Genomic DNA, 21,784 nt, shown 5'->3' with positions numbered 1-21,784 from the left:
GACTGTCAGGGGGGACTGACAGGGGGATTGCCCTAACCCAAAAATGTAGCATTACATGGTGCCCATTAATATAAGAGGACCCTGCGTGTAATGTCTAGAAGCACTGGGTCCCCCTTGTGGCCGCTGTCCGCTATGACTACTGGAGGGACACCCCTCTACTATCTCTATATACCCTGATAGCACATGTGGGGGGCAGTGGTATTATATGATGTACAGTGTCCATACATAGAGATTTGTGGAGTCACTCCGGGACTAGCGCCTCTGAGCAGTCCCTGTGCCTGGTAACTACAACTAAATGTAGATAATGCCAGTGGTCCCTGAAGAATAAGGACAACAGGAGATACAATCTCTCCTGCCTGATTTCCCTGCCCCTCACCCGTCCCCATCCCCTAATCAACAGCAGATCCATCTACAAAGACCAGATATACAGAATATTATACGTAAATCATTTCTTCTGCCCAGCGTTGGGACCAATGGTTTACTTCCCCGGAGAAATGCTGGGGCAGAACTTCTGGGGGGTCATCAGTATGTGCCCCCACCAGACCCTCTGCTTGTCTCCACAGCAGCATGGACGTCACAGTATCACCGGTCACCATATCTAGTCTTATGAATAGTCAGTAATGCCGTTGTCTGCCGTGAGTTGCCAGTAGATGCACCGAACGTCTGTGGTGATGACAAGCATGGGGGACATTGTAACATCTTCATTATTTGGCATAACATTTGTTTCTTCTTTCTCTGTTCCCACCTGCAGGGACATGAAAATAGTGGAATCTCTGCCGACATGTGGTGTTCATTACTACAAAGTAAAGGTCAGTGACCGTTCCTCTATAAACACTCCAGAAAAAGTGATATTCTTCTTCACAGACTTTATTACTCGTCCTGGACGACCCTTTAAGGGGTTTTCCCACCTTGGACATTTATGGCATATCCACATATTTATGTCATAAAGGCCCGATACATGCAGGTCCCACCTCTGGGACCCACACCTATCTCCCTGACCCCCGTCCTATCTCATCCATCTCCCAATGCTCCCCGCCACTGTCTGACGAGGTGGTCAGGAGTTACGGAAACAGCATAGCTCGCCGTGCTCCACTGTTTCCGTAGCTCCCTACCACTTCGTCAAACAGTGACCTGGCCTCATCAGGAGCTGGAAGAGGTAGGACGAAGGTCAGGGGGCCCTTTTGTAGAAATAGGGTGTGGGTCCCAGTGGTGGGACCGGCATCTATCGGACAATTATAGGACTTGCCATAAATGTCCAAGATACGAAAACCCCTTTAATGAGGAGGAAAGAATTGGCCGCGCTCCTGCAGTGTTTGATCTTTTATGAAGATATTGGGCTGGAAGTTTTCATGTGGCTTTCCTTTGCTTTGTCTGCTGCAGCTTGGCATTGAGCTGCATCCCCCGGGCTACTGTAGATTCTGGTTGTAGCTTCACTTAGGTCTACTCCAATAGTTTCTTACACAGATAGGAGGGGACATGTTGTTGCTAAAATGGTTATAATAACCAGTCATTAAAAACCATTTTACCCTAAATAATGAAACATTTCTATAGATACAAGTCCTTGAGTTTTCCTCTTATGTCAGATTGTTAAAAAATCTTCTCTTCAATCATTTCCTAGTAATATCCGGTCCTGAGAAAGCCGTATACTGCCGGTATGTCTGCACTGACATTTCTATCACCAAACCTTCCCTGTTACCCATGGAATTCCCAAGTGCTTGTTCTCAATTCTGGAATGGACACTTGAAGGAGGAGGATTCTGCCAGTGGATACTATTTTTTGCCACATGTTCCGCTGTGTTGTATTGCTGCTTGTCTGGAGCGGGAGACGCATCCAGGAGAAAGACACGAGGCGCACAGGAGGGTCTTACTGCACACTAGGGGGGGGGGTCTATATTTGTTTTACTATAAGACCGTCCCTCATCAGCGCACGCCCCGGCTTACAGGGACTTTACATCTTAGTAAATGGATCTTTCCATCCCCATAATTGGATCTTTGTATAAATGCTTTGGCTGACAGATCTCATGTTTATCATCATTTTCCCTATTCATAGATTCTGATCTTATCCATCCTTTTATAGATTTGGGGTGAATGTTATTTTGCCATAGACATTTGGGGTGTTAAATATGTCTGTCTCCTTATGAGTGAAGTTGATGCCTTCCAACATATGGGCGGCTGTCGGGATAGGTTGGCACCTGACATTATTATATAGATTACAGTGGACACTTTGTTTGCTGCCCTTCCTGTGTGACATGTAAGAGCTCAATAATAACCCCCATATTTGTGGTCTGTGCATCAGTGAAGAGAAGATGGGACATGTTCCTGTCAGTGGTTATACAGGGACCAGCGACATGTGATTGTCAATACAATATCCGGCCTTCACAGGATCCCAGTGCACATAACTCCTATAACCTATGTCCAGTATATATGGCGGTGAGAAATAACTGCCGGCAGCGCTATCACGTCTCTCCCATCCCCCTCAACTGAAAACATCAAACTGATTTTTTTTATTTAACTGTCAGCAGCGCAGGTAATGTGCACTACAGATCCCAGCATGCTCTACTGCCAGAAGGAAATGAACTACATGGATGTATTTAGACTTTTAAAACATCTCTATTGGTTCCTCATTGAACAGAGAAGGTGGAAGAAACACACATTGGGTACAATCTGTCCATGCCAATCGATACACATTTTTATTTTCTAACCTACAACTTGTACAGTGAGAGCTAGAATGTGATTGGATGCCATGGGCAGCACCACTTAGGACCTTGTTGCCATGGACAGCATCACAGAAGCGTCGTCACCCAGTCACGGAATACTCAGCAAGAACGGTCAGTGCGAGGCCGGCATCGAGGAGAGCGGAGCGCTAAGCACTACTGAGATTGTCCCAGCTGGGTTCTAATTTGTTTTTATATCTTTGTTATTTGTTTATTATTTTTTTTTTATTTTTGTTAGTCCTTCCAGACCCGCACTTCCAAGTGTGTGGAGGAAGAGACAGCCAGATGGCTGCCCCGGGGGCTGGTGGAAAGTTCCAGCCCCGGAGATATCTCCATCGTCCCGGGAAGACCCCGTACAGCCGGGAGCCTAAAAAAAGGCAGACTGGCTTTTTTGGACATCTGAAAGCAGCTTTAAGTCTCGTGCCATATATTAAAAAGCTGTTCACAACACCTCAAAAAGAGTCGGGCCGATACCTGAGACTAAAATCTCCACCACCAACACCTGCAGCCACCACCTGCGCAGCAAGGCACGTTCCTCAGGTACCAAAACCCACCAAAAGATCAGGTGAGGTTCGGACCACTGCCCCATTGCCCAGGAGACCAACTGCCTTTAAGAGCTTCCTTGCAAGACAGTCATCGATCTTGTCAAGTCAGAGAAGGTCAGCAGTGGCAAGAACATCTAGGGTCCGCAGTGCACCATATGCCTTACCACCGCGCATTAAGGTGACTGCGAGACAGCTGTATGACGGCCCACTAGGGGAGCCTATGGGTGGTGCATCACGCAGGATGATGAGGGCCATGCTGAACACCCCATTGGCGGATAATCGCAGTTCGTTTGTCAGCGATGAGGGAGACTATGTCCGGTACACCTTCCACAGAGATACCATCTTTCCGGAGAAGGAGTACCATGGCAAAATATCGTTTCGCCTAAAAAGAGACTAGTGGTGGAGTCTCCTGCAGCGTGCAAATACCATCTTAGTGCACTAGCTGCTAATCCAATTGATTTGATTTTCCGGTTTTGACCTTGGCTTGATTTTTGGACTATGCTTTTTGACTGCCGCCTGCCCTGACCTCGGCCTGTTTATGGACAATGCTTGTATGCTGCCTGCCCTGACCCCGGACTGTTTATGGACTATGCTTGTTTGCTGCCTGCCCTGACCTCGGCCTGTTTATGGACTATGCTTGTATGCTGCCTGCCCTGACCTCGGCCATGTATTGACTATGTTTGCTTCCGGCTCCACAAGTGCCACAGCTGTGTTGTTTATCAGTCCACTCTCCGCAAAATATATTTAGTGCCCACCAGCTTTCTAGGCTGAGCACCCTGGCTACTTACGGACAGTCTGGCCTAGATCTAGAGTGCTAACCATTACACTATTGGAACCTTCTTTAGGTCGTGATGAGGCTAGGGGTCCCAAACCACAAATCACCACTGCCTGGGGTCCCCTTTTTATGCCCTGTTTACTCCTAGAACACGGGTACCTTCAGTGTCCCATGCTTTAAAGGCCAGCCCTCCCTGATTACCCTTAGTACCCTTGTGTCCATGCTGCTAGTGGACAGTCTGGCCGAGATCCAGAGAGCTAACCATTACACTATGGAACGTGTTTTAGGTCGTGACCCCTAGACCAGACTGCAAATCCCTCACCAGGGCTCTCTACTACTGCCTGGGGTCCCCATTTTATATCCCCTGAGTATCCTCCTAGTACACGGGTAACTGTGCCCCCCCTTGTTTCTAGGCTGGCAAGTACTGAGCATGCTCAGTTTCCACATATCCTGACTGCTGATGGACAGTCTGGCCTAGATCCAGAGTGCTAACCATTACACTATTGGAACCTTCTTTAGGTTGTGATCCCTAGACGAGGCTAGGGGTCCCAAACCACAAATCACCACTGCCTGGGGTCCCCTTTTTATTCCCCCGATTTCTCCTAGAACACGGGTACCTTGAGTGCCCCCTGCTTTAAGGGCCAGCCCTCCTGATTACCCTTGGTACCCTTGTGTCCATGCTGCTAGTGGATAGCCTGGCCGAGATCCAGAGTGCTAACCATTACACTATGGAACGTGCTTTAGGTCGTGACCCCTAGACCAGACTGCAAATCCCTCACCAGGGCTCTCCACTACTGCCTGGGGTCCCCATTTTATATCCCCTGAGTATCCTCCTAGTACACGGGTAACTGTGCCCCCCCTTGTTTCTAGGCTGGCACGCACTGAGCATGCTCAGTTCCACACATCCTGACTGCTGATGGACAGTCTGGCCTAGATCCAGAGTGCTAAACTGGTCATAACACTTTAATTTCTCTTCCTGTGATCAATGGGAGATGGAAATGTCCTATATTGGTGAACTGACTCTTAAAGGGCCCATGCCTATCCCTGGGACAACTTACTCTAGTAATTGACTCTTCTCTGGGCCTCAGTACTAAGATAACTACATCTAAAAAGATAGACGAGGCATCCTTTCCCTCTCACAGTATTCCAGCTGATGGAGTAGACTTGTTTATCCCTGAATCCTCTGCTGACTGAGGAGTTCATGAAGCATCTGTTAAGGAGGCAACTAGGAGAATGTAATAGAAATTGTCCACTCTCTAAAAAAGGAATTGCTCCAATCAGGAGACCATTGCCAAATCACAGAATGAACTGATGAATAAAAATGAGGAAATGGAGAAAAACAATTCTGGACATAGAGACCGATCCCTACTCAACCACAATTGACTTTGAGGAATCCTGGATTTGGTCTCTAAGTCCCCGACTTCATCAGATTTCTGCCTCCAGATGTCTCTACCGTAGAAAAAACACTGGCCCCAAAGCTGAAAAATCTCCCCCCAGAGTTGGACGACTTTATATAATCTCATCATCACATCGAGATCATTGCCTACAAATGGAGATTCCCATCAAACTAGTAATGTCCAAAAACCTCCATCATTATGTCTTCACAACACGGGCCGCAGCTCTGAAAGTCTGAGAGAAATGGAAACTCCTGTCCCATCACCACCGAGAACCTCCGTCACCACCAACATAAGAGAAGAATCCCGGAAACTCAATCATGACTGGACTGTAGCTGGACGGGGATGGTAAGTCTAAATACTCACTGTTTCCCTGATGATAATTTAGGATGTGCTAATACTCGTTACATGACGTCTCTTCAGGATTCTGTAGTCTGAATACATGTTCACACCACCACTCTCATTGTTTTACCTTCACCTTTTAGGCTGTGTTCACACGGTGCAGTCATGTCACATGTTTTTGCCAAGATTCCATGGCAAAAATGCAGCTTCTTTGCAAAACCCCTGTGTTCTTGTTGAGTAGTGAAAATCGCTGCAAAAACCGTGATATGACCGCAATGTGTGAACACAGCCTTAACTATACACTTGATGTGATGCTTCATTGGAAGTTAGACCCTGTTCACATTACGTTATAGCCTTCCGGAGGACTTCTGCAGTGTACCTGTGACGGAAGTCTGCAATGTATCGCACTGTTTAGGTACACAGTGGCAAATGGTGGCCAAACCCCACGGCAGAAGCGCTACCTGGAGCTGGAGCTAATAATGAGAATGATAAGTGACGTCACACAAGAGGACAACTCAAAACTTAGATTTAAAGGCCATATTTTAATTTGAGGGGAAAATGTTCATTAATTATCAACTAGTGAAGATTTTTATCTTTAGCCCCTTAGTGACCACCAATACGCCTGTTCATGGCAGCCGAGTCTAAGTCCTGCGCGGGTGTCCTGCAGGCGGGAGCGGGAACTCAGCGGTCATTAGACAACAGTAGCAACCAAAGTTTAACTTGATTGCGGCCGTTTAATCCGTTAAATGCTGCAGTCAATAGCGACCGCGACATTTAACTTGTTTACAGGGGGAGGAGCTCCCTCTCTCGCCCATCGGCGGCCCGCAAATGCAATCGCCTGCCTCCGATGGGGTGTCATGGCAGCCGTGGGCCGAATAAAGGCCCCTAGGCCTGCCCAGGCTATATACCAATTAGGACGTGCCAGATTTACACTGACAGGAAATAATTCTTTGGTAGACTAAGTTACCAAAGCATCAGAGCGTAAAAATGATTAATAAAGATTACAGTTGAAAAATATAAAAAAAAAATGTTCCTATAAAAAAGTGGTTTTGTTCAGTAAAAGTGTAAAAAATAAATAAAAGTGCACATATATGGTATCGCCGCGACCGCAAAGACCCAAATAATAAAGTTAACATGTAATTTAAACCGCTCTGTCACCAGTTTATAAGTGCCCTATCTCCTACCTAATCCTAAACAAATGCTAATTTGTTCTTAATGCCCAACTGGGCGTTTTTTTTTTAACTTTTGACCAAGTGGGCATTGTAAAGAGAAGTGTATGACACTGACCAATCAGCATCATACACTTCTCTTCATTCATATCCAGGGGTACTCCCAGCACAGCGTGATCTCGCGAGATCACGCTGTGCTGTCACTCCCACAGTAACTTTACCGGAGTGGAGGCGATGTCTTTTCATTCTCCCGACACGCCGGTAAAATTAAGTGACGGCACAGCGTGATCTAGCGAGATCACGCTGTTCTGTGAGTATAGCTGGACATGTATGAAGAGAAGTGTATGATGCTGATTGGTCACTGATTGGTCAGCGTCATACACTTCTCTTTACAACGCCCACTTGGTCAAAAGTAAAAAAAAATGCCCAGTTTGCCATTTAGAAAAAATTAGCATAAAACTAAAAGTTGTCATAAGTAACTTCTAGGGGTGTGACAATATATGTTTCTCCCAGATGGGATTTGAAGTTGCTGACAATATACTTACCCATGATATTCCTCTTTGGCATCTTGGTAACTGCTATTCCAGACATTTTCTGTCTCATTTTCTGTTATGGTGACATCATGTACGCTGTTATTTGGCTAATTTTTACAGATTGCTTGGGGGGAAAAAAACCCCACTATAAATCTCAGGATTGTTCCCAAACATAAGACATGTAAATTGTGTATATTCTATAAGGGCCAAGTTTCTCTTCTGCAGGACATTATTACCGTCTTGGCCATTATAACTGTTGGGGTCACTATCTGGCACTATTGTTTTTAGGGGCAGTATTGAGTTGTGTCTGGAAGAAGTCCTCATTGCGATTTAGGACGGTTAGAGAAGAAAACTGAAAGAGAACGACTCCAATCATAGAAGACGTCACCAGTGAGTCCAAATCTTTCCCACTAATGTGTCTAAAAAATTGCCTCTAAATAGAATTGTTCTTATGATGTTTCATTGAATCTGTAGACCTTGTGAGGCCGGGTTCCTACGTATAGTAAACGTTGCAGAATTTCCGAATGAAATTATGTGTGGAAATTCCACAGTATTTACAGGAGCAGAAAAGTGAATGAGATTTGAACAAATCTCACGCACACTCTGTAGAAAAAATCTGCAGCGAAAACCTTTCATAAATTGACCTGCAGTGTGAAGTTTAAATCATGTCAATTAATGCTGCGGATTCGCTGCTCTTTTGTTGCGGGTTTTCCCCATTGAATACAATGGGGGTGTTAAATCCGCAGCAAATACCAAGTGCTGTTACTTTTGCGGTGGAAACGCTGCAATTCCGCCGCTAAAAAATCACTAATTAAATAAAAAGAAACCTTTTTTTTTTAAATTTTATAAAAAAGCTAATACTTGTCATAGCGACGCATTCTTCTGTTTTCCGTCTAGGTCGGCCTCCTGGGATGACTTTTCATCACATGTGACTGCTGCAGCCAATGACAGGCTGCGGCAGTCACATGGGCCGCAGCATCATCCCCGGAGGCCGGACTGGTCAGCGGTAAGTATACAATTTATTATTTTTCTTGTAGCGGAGATTGCACCCGAAAAACTGCACCACAATTTGGTGCAGTTTTCTGGGCGGAATTCCCTGCGGGTTTTAGGTCGGATACGCTGTATACTTTTACACAGCATATTCTGACCCGTGGGAACAGCCTAAGATAATTAGGAGGGGGCACTCATGAAGCCCTTGCACTGGGCCCACCAATGTGTTAAAATGGCCGTGTACTAGAGGGGGTTCCTGACAAGAGATGCTCCACTATGACATCCGTATACCCTAATAGTACATATAGAAAAGGGATGTCTGACTGATACAACCACATTAAATCACTATCCATAAGGCCCCTATAGATTGCAGACACAGATCTTTTTTGTGGGTCCCCCCAGTTCATCCCTTCAGGAGCCGTTTAGTGGGTGTAATATTATGGTCCCCATAAATTGTCTTTCATGGACTGTATATTATTTTTGTATTGACTTGGGAATATTTGCATTCAGATTATTTTATTTAATAAAATGTAATATTGCAGAATTCAGTCAGATTTGGGTTTTCATTGGACGCTGAGATTGTAATGTAAGTCACAGCGACTCCACATAAATCTCATTGTATTTCCATATCTTTCCAGGCGCAGAAATCCCGGTCTCTTCCCGTTGTGCCCCTTATGTTTTATATACCAGTGATTTACACATTTTATCACCATCCATCTCAGGTAATGACAGAAAGCAGCGGAGGAATCAGGAGATCAATGTGTAAAGGATGTGATGTTCTCCCAGAGGTAGTGGATCCCGGGGATCAGGAGATCAATGTGTAAAGGATGTGATGTTCCCCCAGAGTTAGTGGGTCCCGGGGATCAGGAGATCAATGTGTAAAGGATGTGATGTTCTCCCAGAGGTAGTGGATCCCGGGGATCAGGAGATCAATGTGTAAAGGATGTGATGTTCCCCCAGAGTTAGTGGATCCCGGGGATCAGGAGATCAATGTGTAAAGGATGTGATGTTCTCCCAGAGTTAGTGGATCCCGGGGATCAGGAGATCAATGTGTAAAGGATGTGATGTTCCCCCAGAGATAGTGGATCCCGGGGATCAGGAGATCAATGTGTAAAGGATGTGATGTTCCCCCAGAGATAGTGGATCCCGGGGATCAGGAGATCAATGTGTAAAGGATGTGATGTTCTCCCAGAGGTAGTGGATCCCAGGGATCAGGAGATCAATGTGTAAAGGATGTGATGTTCTCCAGAGTTAGTGGATCCCGGGGATCAGGAGATCAATGTGTAAAGGATGTGATGTTCTCCAGAGATAGTGGATCCCTGGGATCAGGAGATCAATGTGTAAAGGATGTGATGTTCTCCAGAGTTAGTGGATCCCGGGGATCAGGAGATCAATGTGTCAAGGATGTGATGTTCTCCCAGAGTTAGTGGATCCCGGGGATCAGGAGATCAATGTGTAAAGGATGTGATGTTCCCCCAGAGATAGTGGATCCCGGGGATCAGGAGATCAATGTGTAAAGGATGTGATGTTCCCCCAGAGATAGTGGATCCCGGGGATCAGGAGATCAATGTGTAAAGGATGTGATGTTCTCCCAGAGGTAGTGGATCCGGGGATCAGGAGATCAATGTGTAAAGGATGTGATGTTCTCCCAGAGATAGTGGATCCCGGGGATCAGGAGATCAATGTGTAAAGGATGTGATGTTCCCCCAGAGATAGTGGATCCCGGGGATCAGGAGATCAATGTGTAAAGGATGTGATGTTCTCCCAGAGGTAGTGGATCCCAGGGATCAGGAGATCAATGTGTAAAGGATGTGATGTTCTCCAGAGTTAGTGGATCCCGTGGATCAGGAGATCAATGTGTAAAGGATGTGATGTTCTCCAGAGATAGTGGATCCCTGGGATCAGACGATCAATGTGTAAAGGATGTGATGTTCTCCAGAGTTAGTGGATCCCGGGGATCAGGAGATCAATGTGTCAAGGATGTGATGTTCTCCCAGAGTTAGTGGATCCCGGGGATCAGGAGATCAATGTGTAAAGGATGTGATGTTCCCCCAGAGATAGTGGATCCCGGGGATCAGGAGATCAATGTGTAAAGGATGTGATGTTCCCCCAGAGATAGTGGATCCCGGGGATCAGGAGATCAATGTGTAAAGGATGTGATGTTCTCCCAGAGGTAGTGGATCCGGGGATCAGGAGATCAATGTGTAAAGGATGTGATGTTCTCCCAGAGTTAGTGGATCCCGGGGATCAGGAGATCAATGTGTAAAGGATGTGATGTTCTCCCAGAGTTAGTGGATCCCAGGGATCAGGAGATCAATGTGTAAAGGATGTGATTTTCTCCCAGAGATAGTGGATCCCGGGGATCAGGAGATCAATGTGTAAAGGATGTGATGTTCTCCCAGAGTTAGTGGATCCCGGGGATCAGGAGATCAATGTGTAAAGGATGTGATGTTCTCCCAGAGTTAGTGGATCCCGGGGATCAGGAGATCAATGTGTAAAGGATGTGATGTTCTCCAGAGTTAGTGGATCCCGGGGATCAGGAGATCAATGTGTAAAGGATGTGATGTTCTCCCAGGGTTAGTGGATCCCGGGGATCAGGAGATCAATGTGTAAAGGATGTGATGTTCTCCCAGGGTTAGTGGATCCCGGGGATCAGCAGCCAAACAAGTCACAATACAATGCAGAACATATAGAGATTATATATATATATATATATATATATATATATATATATATATATATATATATTGTTTGTCGTCAGCATGGGGGGGGGGGGTTTAATTGTCACAAATTATTTCTTTGTTATTATCTAATAATAAATTATATATTCAGTTTATAGAGAAAATGACATCAAAAAGTTAATTTAACCGACATCGCTGGACTTGATGAACGCCGGATTATCAACTGTCTGGATTATTGGCCAGATATTGTATATACACCGATCAGCCATAACATTATAACCACTGACCGGTAAATTGAATAACATTAATGATCTGGTTACAATGGCGTCTGACAAGGGGGGGATATAGGGCTCTTCCACACGCTGCGGAATTGCCGTGTTTTTTTCCAAACTGAATTTTGGACGGAAATAAACGCAGCAGAATACAGTAGCAGCAAAGAGGATGGGATCTAACAAATCTCCTCCACACGCTGCAGAAATATTCCGAGCAGAGTTTGGCCTGCGGTGCGTATTTTCCGGACCGCCGCATGTCTATTCCTGCTGCGGAAAGTGTCCAGAATTGCTGCGTTTTTCAGAGGAGACGTCTCCATCTCCCAACATTGTGAAAAACGCAGCAAATTACGCACCATTTTCTACCGTAAAAAAAACGCAGGAAATGGTGCGTTTTTGCGCAGCGGAATGTCTGCGTATTTCAGCTCAAATTGCTGCAGAAATTCCGTTGTGTGTGAACAAGCCCTTATTATGCAGTAAGTGAACAGTTAGTTCTTGGAGTTGATGTCTTGGATGCAGGAAAAATGGGCAAGTGTAAGAATCTGAGCCACATTGACAAGGGACAAATTGTGATGTCTGGACGACACAAACACACACACACACACACACACACACACACACTCACACGCACACACACGCTATAGGTATAAACTGCTTTAAAAAGGACTTATCAGTAGATAATTGTATTCCCCATAAAACAACAATTCTGGAGAATCTTTTCATAGAACTCTACATTGCGTCGTTCCTCTGTTATTCCTCCTGGTAATGTATGAATAAATCAACAACTGGCTGTTATCATTCCCCGTGTCATAGGGGCGTGTTTCTACAGACTCTGAAACTGTCCAATCAGTGCTGAAAATATCAGGCAGTGCAGAGCCACACCCTATTGACAAGGAGAATGGTAACACCCAGTTGTCAATTTATTCATACATTTTCAGGAGGAATAACAGAGGAACGGCACAACGCAGAGTTGTAAGAAAAGATTCTACAGAATTGTTATTTCTTGTGAAATTCTAGTATCCACTGATGAGTCCTTTTTAATGCAGTTTTCACTACGGGAAACAGGTTCAGGAGCAGTTTATTGGTTGGCGGCCATTGGATTTTCACGATGAAGTTTCAGATCTTATTTCCCATTTTCCAGGCTGCGGGGGGTAGAGAGCAGCCGCGTGTCGCCTTTTCCTGGTAACATTGCCTCCAAATCTAACTGAAAATCTCCTTTTCACAGCACAAGGATCGGGGAGCCGAACTCTGAGCTCATTATTCATGCGGCTGCGGCAAAACTGACAAGACGATATAATATCATTCTCTCCGGCCCATGAGGAGCTGAAGACATGAAGTGACATGAAGTTGTGTTATTCTTGGGGGAGTCACACGGCTGATCCACGCAGAACCCCTATAGTGAGGTGAACATTTCCAGCTGATGTCATTATAGAATTAGAAAAACTCCATCTTCTGATATTTCATAATGGGAATTACTACATAAGGCCGGATTCACACCAACGTGGGGGAACTCATACATGAAAAACGTGACGTATATCACATCCGAGGTGCCCCCGTGCGAGTTCTGTTTTCACGGATCCCAGAGACTTGAGTCTATTGAGGAATCAGTGAAAATGTAATAAAATAGGACATGTTCTATTTTATAACGGATCCCTTCACACGGTTGTTTTTACGGCGATCACATGGACGTTCTCTACATTCATCTGAATTCAGCCTTAGGGTATGTTCACACGAGGGCGTCCGTAACGGCTGAAATAACGGGGATGTTTCAGCCTGAAAACATCCCCGTAATTTCAGCCGGAACGGCATGTGCAGGCGCTTGAACGCCGCGTCCATTACGGACGTAATTGGCGCTGCTATTCATTGGAGTCAATGAATAACGGCTCCAATTACGGCCAAAGAAGTGACAAGTCACTTCTTTGACGCGGGCGTCTATTTGCCGTCGATTGACAGCGGCGCGTAAATAGACGCCTCGTGTGAACAGACAAACGTCTGCCCATTGCTTTCAATGGGCAGATGTTTGTCAGCGCTATTGAGGCGCTATTTTCGGACGTAATTCGGGGCAAAAACGCCCGAATTACGTCCGTAATTAGTGCGTGTGAACATACCCTGAGAAGAATGAAAGATCAGTCTATGTGAAGAGCAATAGTGAGAACTGGAGCTTTATATGAAGAAAATGACATTTATCTATAAAGTGCAGCTAAACGTCTGACAAACTTCTGACCGGTCATAGAGAGATGTCAGAAGTTTGGATTGGTGGGGGGTCCGAGCACTGAGACCCCCACCAATCTCTAGAATGAAGCAGGTGAAGGTCTCGTGTGATCGCTCAGCTGCTTCGTGTCTGTTCGGCTTTTTCCGGAAAGCCGATGTAGCGGAGGACGGGCTCATAGACTTTCTATTGACTCCGCACACAGATACATTTATTTCCAGAAATACCAGAACAGACAGGAACGGCTGAGCGTCACACGAGACCTTCAGCTGCTTCATTCTAGAGATTGGTGGGGGTCTCAGTGCTCGGACCCCCACCAATCCAGACTTCTGACCGGTCACTATGAGATGTCAGAAGATTGTCAAACGTTTAACTTCACTTTATTTGTATAAATTCCAACAAGCAAACCAGCGAGATCCAACTTCCCCGTATCATGTGCAGATTTACAGATCATTGGAGGAGAAATGTGCAGTTCACAATAGTCAGACGTTGTCCCCGCCATAACCGCTCCGTTATATAATAGTAATACCACTATACATTGCCTAGATAGTAGTGCCATACAGAGCGCACCGAGTACCCAACACAGTGCCTAAATTATACTGCCATACATTGCTCACATAACACTGTCCTCCAGTATACGCAGAATACTACTATACAGTGCCATATAGTTCATGAGAAAGACTGCCATGCAATGCCAGGCCTCTGTGGTGTGTGCCATGCTGGCACTGGTCCAGATAGCAAGACTCATTGTGTCTGGAAGTTACATATGGAAGTATAGTATGTACCCCAGACCCCTGTGGTGCCCCCCATACTTCCATACATCACTTCCAGAAGAAAGTAGTCTTGCTGTCCTGAAAGTGCCAGCATGGAAGTATGGCATGTACCACATAGGCCGAGGGGGAGGGCCATTCTTCCATATGTCACTTTATACTATTTATTTTTATTATTATTGGGTTTATGATTTCCTTTTCCATTCTAGAACCGTTGACAGTCGGGATGATCCACAGGAGGATTCTGATAAAACCCAAATTGAGGCACCAGTATAGAAATCATCTGATAGTAGCACCAGCACCGCCCAGCAACAAACCCCTGAAGAGGTCAACATTCTGGCAGCATCGTGAGTGGCTGCAGACACGCGGCCAAGTCGGCCTGCACCGCGGTGTAGTATGGGGCGTGGCGACCCGGCGCCCACAACCAATCCATGATTAACACCAGTGTGCCGACTATCTGACCCGAAGAAGCAACAAATGTCCAGGGGCCGTCATCCTTCACAGTCTCGCGCCCCATCTACGACATCTGCCAGAAGACCGACAGCTACACTGGTAGAACATGCTGATTGCAGGGGTGGAGATCTTTGTTGGTGCAAACGACCCGTGGGACCTGTATCAGCATGTGGAGCAGCACAGATGGCGGGTGGCGTGTCCTACCCCGACACATTACACAGCTGGACCACCACAACACCCTGACCATTACCAGCCGTATAACAGTCCTCCAACCCTGTTTCAGCAGGACGGGGACTATCAATCTGAATACCACGGCCCCCCACCCACTGGTCAATCACACAGTGGCCCATACCCAGCAGCTCAGACTGGACCTGGACATGCAGAGTGCAGCTCAGGACCCCCAGCAGCGTCGACCTCTCTGAGTGCTGAACTGTTTGACATGTGATCTTCTTTCCTCATGTGATTGTTCTGCTCAGGTCTGGGCTGTTGTAAATGTCATTTTTGCCCCATGTCGTTGATACTTGTTTATTTTGTTTATTGAATATAAATGTTCTTAAAACAAGAATGTCTGCTGTCATATATAAGGGACTTGTTTTGGATTGTGGTCTGGTTGGGGGATTATGTCCCGGTATTAGAAATTGATAAATTATCCTCAGAAAAGACACTCAATATCCGATCGATGCTGGAACCGCACAACACCGCCAGAGAGCTGTTCAATAGTCCCGGTGCCGGAGCTACAACGAAGCAGCTGATCTGCGGCGCTGCCGGGTGTTTCACCAACACTGATCTGATATTGAGGGCGAGTAAAGGTCATCAATAGTGAAATTTCCTGCAACCACAGGGTCGGTGGGTTGCCTATAAGGGCTTGTTCTCATCTGCGTTGGGGGCTACACCCGGGGCCTCTGTTGTAGATTCCGTGAAAAGCAGTGGAGAGAGAAGTCCTGCTAGTCCTATACTTTTACACTTTATTTTTTTACTTCAGATATTACTTTTCAGTAACGAGGGTGTCCACAAGGATGAGTATGGGGTCAACAGCACTGGGTGTCCAGGATCCCAGGCTGCATGCCTGTAAACCACCATAGGGGGCGCACTGCTCTCTTAAGTACCGTCATTAGTATATTGGTGACTCAGAATGACGGGAATCGGAGGCAAGTGGTTGGCTAGTTCTGTGGGCATGTGTACTACAATGGAGGCGTGCGCCTGGCCCTGTAATGTGGCTGGTGCTAATATAGGTACGCTGTGTCAGCTGCTGATATGGGTACACTGTGGCTACTGCTGATAAAGGGGCACTGTGGGTAATGCTGGTATGGGGCACTGTTTCTGGTGCTGAAAAGTGGGCAGTATGGCTAATGCTAATATAGGTGAGCTGTGACTAATGCTGTTATGGGGGCACTGTGGCTGCTGATGATCAGCACGTACTGTGGCCGGTGCTGATATTGGGGGACAGTGGGTAATGCCGTCATGGGGGCACTGTGGCTGCTGATGATCAGCACGTACTGTGGCCGGTGCTGATATGGGGGGACAGTGGCTGGTGCTGATATGGGGGGACAGTGGCTGGTGCTGATATGGGGGGACAGTGGCTGGTGCTGACATGGGGGGACAGTGGCTGGTGCTGATATGGGGGGACAGTGGCTGGTGCTGATATGGGGGGACAGTGGCCGGTGCTGATATGGGGGGACAGTGGCTGGTGCTGATATGGGGGCACTGTGGCTGGTGCTGATATGGGGGGACAGTGGCTAGTGCTGATATGGGAGGACAGTGGCTGGTGCTGATATGGGGGGACAGTGGCTGGTGCTGATATGGGGGGACAGTGGCTGGTGCTGATATGGGGGGATAGTGGCTGGTACTGATATGGGGGGACTGTGGCTGGTGCTGATATGGGGGGACAGTGGCTGGTGCTGATATGGGGGGACAGTGGCCGGTGCTGATATGTGGGGACAGTGGCTAGTGCTGATATGGGAGGACAGTGGCTGGTACTGATATGGGGGGACAATGGCTGGTGCTGATATGGGGGCACTGTGGCTGGATCCTTTACATGGGCTATATTGACACTGACTGGGACTGGGAAGTGTGTGTTTGCGTTGGACCATGTGTGTGTCTGGGGGGGGGGGGGTATAAGCGTGCGGCTTCATACCAGACAATACACTCCATTATAAAAAATAAAGTAATAAACAAATTATTATAATATGACATTTCTCAGTCAGAGTAAATCACAAAAAAAATATGGTATTTATTTAACATGAACAATCTGGGGAACTTGGACGATGGACTGGATCGGCTTTAACCGGCTGAATACAGAAGAAAACTTTCCGCCTTCTTACGACAACTTCTGTTTTATGACTTGCGGCAGCTTCAATATTATTATACTTGTTTTACATTTGTGTTTGTCTTTAGTCTAATTCCATTGCACTGATTTCTGTGATTTGTAATGTATTTGTTGTCATTTATTATTCCTGTTTTTTATATATTTTGTTATTTTAGAATGGGCTGTCTGTGTAATACATGGAAATGCCGGGTCCTCCAGAGGTGGAGAATCTCTTTGTAGCTGCTCTCTGCTCCGGCCTATAGATGAGAGTCCTGAAAGGGGGACCCCACTATTAACTCTGTATTCCCTAAAAATAAACAAATCCTAATTCCTCTCTGGTTTTCATGTCTAGTATATTCTGTCCGGAGGAACAGATTCATTCATTGCTATTGATTTTTAATGTTTCAAAACATAACGGCTTTGACAAATGAGACTCGTAAACTTTATTACCGGTCGTATAATGTAAGAGAAATATTTTTCCTGAGAGATGAAATGTACCCGGCTCTGCAGTCAGTGTCAGGCAGGATTTATATCACTGATGATGAATATTCATAATGAATAAGGGATAAAAAGACAATGTACAGCATGGTAGCATGTGGTGCGTGTGGTGTATGTGGTGTGTGTGGTGTGTGTGGTGTGTGTGGTGTGTGTGGTGCGTGTGGTGCGTGTGGTGCGTGTGGTGCGTGTGGTGCGTGTGATGCGTGTGATGCGTGTGGTGCGTGTGGTGCGTGTGATGCGTGTGGTGTATGGGCTGTGTGTGGTGTGTGTGGTGTGTGTGGTGTATGTGGTGTGTGTGGTGTGTGTGGTGTATGTGGTGTGTGTGGTGTGTGTGGTGTGTGTGGTGTATGTGGTGTGTGGTGTATGTGGTGTGTGTGGTGTGTGTGGTGTGTGTGGTGTGTGTGGTGTGTGTGGTGTGTGTGGTGCGTGTGGTGCGTGTGGTGCGTGTGGTGCGTGTGGTGCGTGTGATGCGTGTGATGCGTGTGGTGCGTGTGGTGCGTGTGATGCGTGTGGTGTATGGGCTGTGTGTGGTGTGTGTGGTGTGTGTGGTGTATGTGGTGTGTGTGGTGTGTGTGGTGTATGTGGTGTGTGTGGTGTGTGTGGTGTGTGTGGTGTATGTGGTGTGTGGTGTATGTGGTGTATGTGGTGTACGTGGTGCGTGTGGTGCGTGTGGTGCGTGTGGTGTATGTGGTGTGTGTGGTGCGTGTGGTGCGTGTGGTGTGTGTGGTGCGTGTGGTGCGTGTGGTGTACGTGGTGTACGTGGTGTGTGTGGTGTGTGTGGTGTGTGATAGGGAATAGATCTTAAAATGTGTAAAAGCAACAGGGCATTCTTGTCTAGGTCCCGATACTCTACAGCAGTAGTCCCCAACCATTGGTTATCCAGATGTGCCAAGACTACGACTCCCAGCATTGTGTGAGCTCAGCTGAAACATATGTTCTACTTATAGAAAAGTCTTATTTTTTCTACAATTTGTTCTTTCTGGGGCATCTATTTTGTCTCCCCTGTAGAAACTGCCCTACAGATCTGACTGTAATTGACCAAACAAAACTAAGCCACATCGCTAAGCCCATCCTCTTTGGCACTAAAGTCAAAATATGGAGATAACTGTGGTATGAAAGGCTCCGGCCTCTCTGTCTCGTTTTTAGAAAATTTGAGTTCTTAATTTTGTTTTTTCTATCTTTTCCAGGTTATAAAGGGGTTGTCGTTTTTTATTCTGATGACCTATCCACAGGATAGATCATAAATATATGATGGGTGGGGTCCGACTCCTGCTGCCTCTGGCTACCGGATGTTATGCAGTGGCCGGTGTGGGAAGCAGTTGGCTCTGTATACCGCAGCTCGGCTGCTATACTGTGACCAAAAGGGTTCAGAGGGTTAACTTCAAGCTCCTGGACCCCAATGTAAAATCTGTAAGAGGGACCTCATCTACCATGTGCCATTTATAATACTGGTGTCTTCTTATATGGCAGAGGAGTCTTTGGGCCTCCTCAGGCACTAGGGGTTGGTGCCACTGCTACCGCTGTACCCCCTATAGCTCTGCACGTGAAGGGGTGAGTTATTACAATTCTCTATTTCAGGGCTTTTCAAACTTTTTCTACTCGGCCTCACCGACCAGAACATGGTGATCCCAGGACCTCATGACCCATGGTCATAGTTTCCAGTGAGGGGGGTAGGTATTGTGCGTGTCTTTGGGAATTGACCTTTCTTAAATTTTAATTTTCTTTAATTGTAAATCTGAACGTAGTAAATCTGTTTATACAGAGCTGAACACATGACATGACTCATCCTCCTCTCCATCCTTCCCAGTTTCTTTTCAGGATGTAACTCATTAGTTTTAACAGAGTCAAAGTGAATGAAGTTTTTATACAATGAGCTAGAAGATGGCCCCCGGAGACCAGCGCGTACCCGTCCTGTTGTATTTTTTTCACTTTGTTCTCAGTGTTTAATTTCTATATTATTTATGAGGAAGATTCGCCACAGAACATTCTTGATGACAAATTGTACTTTTTTAGATCTGTACTTGGCAATATGGCAAATAGGACTTGAACCCCCCTATTAGACCTACATCTATCAGACATTTATGGCATATCCTGTGGATATGCCATAACTGTCTAAGGTGGGAATACCCCTTTAAATATTTTTATGGCATTAAAGTACTGTCCCTTTAAGACAAGCATATTAAAGTCCGTGATTGTAGAAGTTATTATATATATCGTCACACAAGCAAGAACTATTTACTGTAAATACGGAAGGCAAGTAGAGAATTATCCACATTTACATAATGGTTTGTGGATTTTGCATTATTTTCGGATTTGATGGATGTGGTTTATTTGAGTCTTTAATGTGATGATCTGGATGAAGTGTTCAGCTGAGCAGTGAAATTAGAGGACGGGGGAACTGTCTCTTGGGGTAAGACCTGCGGGGGCAGAATTTATGATTTTCTAGGTAAATAATAGAAGACCCCGCAGCTGCGCTGTATAACGTGTGCTCGGTAGAGATATGAGACAAAGTGGTGATCATGGGGCAAGTATTTGTCTTTACGTCCTGTCAGTCACCCTGCAGTGTCCCTGTACAGTCTCCCAGCTGCTGTATGTAAGTGGTCGGGTGGCTGAGGAGTTCTCTCTATGTAATCCCTGTGTATTTTCTGGGGACCAGGAGTTCCAAGTGTGTAACAATATGCATTTCCTTTTATCTGCTGCAAAATTCATTTATACCTAAAGGTGATATCGTGCAAGGGTTAATATATTCTCACTTTGTACAGGAGCAAAATACATGGTCACATGCTGCTACTTGAAGCCAATCAGCTAGCTCTGTGGGAGGAGTTAGAAGTTCCAGAGGGCAGAACCAGCAGAAACCAGTTTAGCCCCTTAACGCCGAAGGACGGATATATCCATCCTCAGCAGCTGCTAGTTCGCGCAGGAGGACGGATATATCCGTCCTGTGATGGCGCGGGTATTGACACTGTACCCACGCGATCAGCGGCAGGAGCACGGCTGTTATACACAGCCTGGCTCCTGCTGCAACTGCCGGAATCGAAGCGCACTCCAATTCCGGCAGTTTAACCCATTATATGCCGCTGTCAATAGTGACAGCGACATCTAATGTGTTTGACAGAGGGAGGGAGCTCCCTCTGTCACCCCATCGGCGCCCCCGCAAAGAAATCGCGGGTCGCCGTCGGGTTTCCATGGCAGCCGGGGGCCTAACAAAGACCCCCAGGTCTGCCTTCAGCATCTGCCTGTTAGGCGATGCCGGAGGCATGAACTAATAGATTGCCTGTCAGTTTTACACTGACAGGCAATAATGCTTTGATATACTAAGCATACCAAAGCATTATATATGCGATCAGCAGATCGCATAGTGAAGTCCCCTGGTGGGACTAAAAAAAAAAATGTAAATCAGTAAAATAAAGTTTGTGAAAAAAAAATAAAAAATTACAGTCAAAATCAAATAAAACGACTTTTTTTGCCCGAAAAGTGGTTTTATTTAGTAAAAGTGTCAAAAGCCTAATAAAATCTTGCTCCCCTTTCAGGTCTCTTTTGATGGTAGGTCTGCCACCGGCAGTGCCTTCGTGGATTCAGGGTCTGCTGCTAATATGTCTGTGGAATTTGCTATGTCTCTAGCTATGCCATTAATTGATTTGCCTAAACCTGTCCCGGTAGTGGGTATCGACTCCACTCCGCTTGTTAATGGTTATTTTATGCAGCATACCCCTGTTTTTGGCTACATTGTGGGCTCCATTCATTTGGAGCAGTGCTCTGTACTGTTGATGCAGGGATTATCGTCCGATTTGGTTTTAGGCCTTCCTTTGTTGCAGACGCATATTCCCACTTTTAACTGGAATTCTGGGGACCTTACCAAGTGGGGTAATGAATGCATGACATCATGTTTTTCTATTAATTTGGTTTCTCTCGCTGAGGAGGTGATCACTCTACCTGAGTTTATTCAGGACTTCGCTGATGTCTTTTCTAAAAAGGCCTCCGAAGAGTTACCTCCTCATAGAGAATACGATTGCGCAATCGATTTGGTACCAGGAGCTAAGCTCCCTAAGGGTAGGATATTTAATCTCTCTTGTCCCAAACGTGAAGCCATGAGAGAGTATATCCAGGAATGCCTGGCCAAGGGTTACATTCGCCCCTC

At 46.1% G+C, this 21,784-nt stretch overlaps 1 long non-coding RNA gene across 4 annotated transcripts; it reads left to right on the top strand.

Moving 5' to 3' along the window:
- The first annotated feature begins 35 nt into the window (after positions 1-35).
- On the top strand, positions 36-15,382 carry LOC142717694 (uncharacterized). Of its 4 annotated transcripts, none has more exons than XR_012872146.1 (6): positions 36-809; positions 7,760-7,861; positions 9,100-9,183; positions 11,301-11,431; positions 12,637-12,814; positions 14,600-15,382. It is a non-coding gene; the product is annotated as an uncharacterized LOC142717694 (long non-coding RNA). The 4 variants fall into 4 exon arrangements; XR_012872113.1 differs by having other exon boundaries at positions 11,294-11,431; XR_012872141.1 differs by lacking the exon at positions 36-809 and adding an exon at positions 4,840-5,775 and having other exon boundaries at positions 11,294-11,431.
- Positions 15,383-21,784: the final 6,402 nt, after the last annotated feature.

Source organism: Rhinoderma darwinii, chromosome 1 (genome assembly GCF_050947455.1).
Source record: "Rhinoderma darwinii isolate aRhiDar2 chromosome 1, aRhiDar2.hap1, whole genome shotgun sequence".
Classification (NCBI taxonomy): Eukaryota; Metazoa; Chordata; class Amphibia; order Anura; family Rhinodermatidae; genus Rhinoderma; species Rhinoderma darwinii.
The sequence above is the reverse complement of the archived record's forward strand: the minus strand, read 5'-3'. Positions and strand labels throughout refer to the sequence as shown.